The following is a 3,993-nucleotide window of genomic DNA, read 5'->3' as shown; positions in this document are numbered from 1 at the left end:
GCATGTGTTACATAATTTAATAATTATGAGCCATAGAGACTCTCCAGCTTCTGTTTGTGTATAATTGTGCATACTGTGCTACAGTTTGCATTTTAGAGGTCTTTGTCTCCCTGAAATACTTTTTGTTCTCCGCTTTGTCTAATTTTTTTGAATCGCAAACATCTAATTTAAGTTTTCTTCCTTCTGCTCCCTTTCATTTCCCTTAAGAACTTGTGTGAAATCTTTATTTTTCGTTGTTTTATAGAAATACAAAGAAATTGAAAAAAAATTAAAATCAGAAATCTTGTTGTTGTAATCCTGACTTTTATAGCAGTGCAAACACTTGCTGCTGAACTGATTTGGTGCATTTAATTATTAACATCTGACTGCTATTCAGGCCATTAATTTATTTTAAAACTTTAAAGGTTTACTTGATATTTTCACATATTATTTCTTCAGTTTGCCTTTTTTTCCTGTGTGGTGTTATGGCACATTTTGTTCCAAATGTCAATAAATTTACCTGACTGTAAAGATGTATTTTTAACTCTCATCCTCACATGTGAAACTCCATATAAAAAGCTGACATGGTTTGTAATAATATATTCAATCAGAGCTTTTGTGGGAAGTAAAATGTCTGTCCTAGTTTGGAACACTGTAACGTGATGCCACATCTTATATAAATGAATCTTGAAACACATCACAGAGATAATAAGGCTTTTGGCTTTCTGCTTTGTGAGCAATCAGTTATAGTTGGAAGAGAGGGAAGAATCACGGGTACTGCTTGATGGTGGTCAGGGGTTACCATGGGGACAGTGCAGCAGGTCAGCATCTAGTCGGGGAGTCGTATCCGTCTCGGTTCATGGTGTCCTGATTGTTTTTGATTGGGTGAAATTGAGGCAAGCCTAATAAATGAGCAGCCTCTGTGTCGATGCGTTTTACCTGTGAGCAGTTAATGATCAGAATTTCTATACTGTAAGTCTACCAGTTTGTTGTTTTTTTGTAAAATAAAATAAACAGTGTAAGAAAATGATGAAATGAATGAAAAGATGTTACTTTGACCTCTCCAAAATGATTGACGTTTTTTTTTTTTGGGTGTTTGCTAAAATTGTAAAGAAAAGACAAGAAAGTAGAACAGAAGTAAAAAAAATTATTTGTCTAAAACAGTAAAAATTTTAATTAGTGTAGGTTTTTTATGATCTATGATCTATGATAGGACACAAACTTGGAATACTTGGTTAGCATGCACAGATTTAACTTTATGGCTCAGACAGAGATCTGCTGTGCAAAGAAAAGCTGCAAAATCAGACTAAACGTACAAGAAATGATTAAATTGGAATTAATATTGTATAAGAGATTTCTTGTACAGAAAATTGCACAGAGCTTGTATTCAAATACAAATGAAATCTAATTTAAAAAAACGTTTCACTGTGTTTAATGCAAAACAATAAGACTCCATCATCTGCAAATGAATTGCATTAACCTCAAAGAACTAATTTTTCTAGAAAAAAAGTGATTTCTTTGGCGTCAAACATTAACAACCAGAGCACAAGTATAAACATTGAGTTCTACTAAAAACCCAATTTAACCAGTAACTGCAATTAACTTAAAATTTTTTTTTACCAAGTTGGTTTCTTGTAGAGCCTTCATGAAATGATGTTTGATCAAATATTTAAGCTTCATGCACGGAGATACCTCATAAACTGGCACACGCTAACTCTAGCTCGTGTCTACAGGTTCCATTACAACACAAGACAAACCCTTTTACTGACCATTGTTTCCTCCTGCCTCACACCACTAGTTTTATGAAACACTGTCATGTATCCATGCTATTTTTGAGGGAGCAGCTGGCCTCATTCTTTTTTCATGGCACACCATCACCACGGCAGATAACCATCCGGCTGCCATGTGAAGTGTGAGATAAATGTGAAGTTTGGCTCACACCGCTGACTTGTCCAGAAGAGCAGAGGGGAAGAAAGAGACTTGCAGCGATGTAGTCTGAATAGTTCACTGCAGCTGTATAATTGGCTGAAATGAGGGATGAGGGCCACCTGCTGACTGTTTCATTTAGAGCTGCTTTACATGGAAATGTTCAGTGTTGCTTGAGAAGCACAGAAAGAGGCAAAGAAGAAGTGTGAGCAACACAATTAGCAATACCCTCACCTCTGACTGATTTACAAGATAACTTTCTCACTGCCTACACTCTTATCACCATTAATACATTTAAATGAAAGGTTTAAGATAGTAACTCATGTGAGGATTATTATGCCTCTATGGACCTCTTCCAAAAAAATAGTATATCATGGAAAAGTGTTTTCAATTCTATAATTTCATTTTTAAGTTAAAGTGTGGGTGACATGGCCTATTTTAATAAGCCAAAATATAGTAAATAGTTTCTATTTCATGTTGCGATTGTTTTTAATATTTTTCGAAAAAGAATAAATAGCGAAAAACGCAATATAAACAACGAGGACGGCCGCCGGCTTCACGCATTCCGCCGAATTCGCGCCGCCCTGTTTGTGACGTAACGAAAGGAAGACAAGGCAGACAACATGGCTAGCACCGATAGCGAAGCACAGAGTGATGCTACCGTCTCTATTAGCGATTTATCATCAGATGAACAGAAAGATGAAGAGGAAAGTTGCGGAGATTATCATGATGATGAGTCACTTTTGCAACCGTATCGATTCGAACCCTTTTGCGAAAGTGAGGAGGATATAGCAGAAAGTAGTAGGTCTAGTGATCATGCCGATCATGACGATAGCCAGCATGAAGATTCGGCTAGACTCCAGTAAGTCTAAAAAATGTATAAAATTAAATTACTCCACTTACCCTAAAATATACTCAAAATGTCCCCTTTTGGCCTAATCTAAACAAAGGTAAACACTGGTTTTCAACCCAATTTACAAAATAAATGTCACAAAATAAAAGTTTCCCAGATGGTACTACTCTTTAGTTAACAAAGTCACTGTATACCATTAACAACTGTGGAACATTAACAGTTTTACCCGTTTGAACCCGTTTGAAACCTTTTCTCGTGCGCGCGCGCGCGCTCACACACACACAGTTCAGTTTACTCGCGGTACCGGCACCTCAAAAGCAAAAGAAAAAAAACGTTGCAGGCCTGTTGCTTCTCTTGCAAAACATTGAGTGCGTTGAAATACTCCAGTTGGATCCAAGGACAACAGAAAACACGACTACTTCGCCTCAATGTGATCCATCGTGATGCACACTAGCTTAGCAGCCTCCGCTCCCGACTCCAGCGCCGTCCTCTCCGACCCAGAAAACGGCTCGCTCGCTTCCAGCTCACCCGCCTTTCCTCGACTCAGAAGCCAAGATCCTCCTCCCAACTCTCCGTTCAAAATTCTTCGTTTGTGTCCCGGTTTTTGTCCCTTCGAAAACGCAGACTTCTCTCCTGCAGATCTGGAGGGAAAAATCCTTCGCCGTCCACCTTCTTGAACTTTCCCCTTTTCAGCAGCGTTTCTTGTTTGGGAATTTTATACACAGATACACTTTCAGTAGATGTATTGCTACATCCAGCTGCCACACAAAGACTTGGCATGTTGATGATTAACAGATTTAAACACGAGAGAAACGAAGACTACCGGTTTTGTTTACATGCTGTCCGAAGCGGAACTGCGAAAATCAACGCCTTTCATGACGTCACAGGTCATATCGGGTTCACTTCCAGCCTGCGCTCTAGCGGCAGATCCAAATCTCTGATTCCTTCGAAAGATGTCTATTATTCATATGCTTCGGATTTTTTTCGACGCGAACTATTGGTATCAATAGAATCAGCGTTTAAAGGGCTTTTTTATTTGACAAAGTTGTTCAAAGCATGGCATCCACACTTTAAGCTTTCATAGAATTTAGTTCCGGGGCCAACTACTTCATTGATTTCACATGTTTGTTTACTTTTACATAAATTGGGAACATAAAACAGGACTTTAGCAAATTAGAATACTGTGGAGAAATCACCATTTACTTATGAGTTCTTGTAAAAAAAAAAAAAAAAAA

General features: G+C 37.9%; 1 long non-coding RNA gene across 1 annotated transcript; it reads left to right on the top strand.

Annotated features, from left to right (window-relative positions):
• The first annotated feature begins 1,531 nt into the window (after positions 1-1,531).
• On the top strand, positions 1,532-3,993 carry LOC110017284. The gene is made up of 2 exons (XR_002292645.2): positions 1,532-2,322; positions 3,834-3,993. It is a non-coding gene; the product is annotated as an uncharacterized LOC110017284 (long non-coding RNA).

The sequence above is a fragment of the Oryzias latipes genome, chromosome 20 (assembly GCF_002234675.1).
Source record: "Oryzias latipes chromosome 20, ASM223467v1".
Lineage (NCBI taxonomy): Eukaryota > Metazoa > Chordata > Actinopteri > Beloniformes > Adrianichthyidae > Oryzias > Oryzias latipes.
The sequence above is the reverse complement of the archived record's forward strand: the minus strand, read 5'-3'. Positions and strand labels throughout refer to the sequence as shown.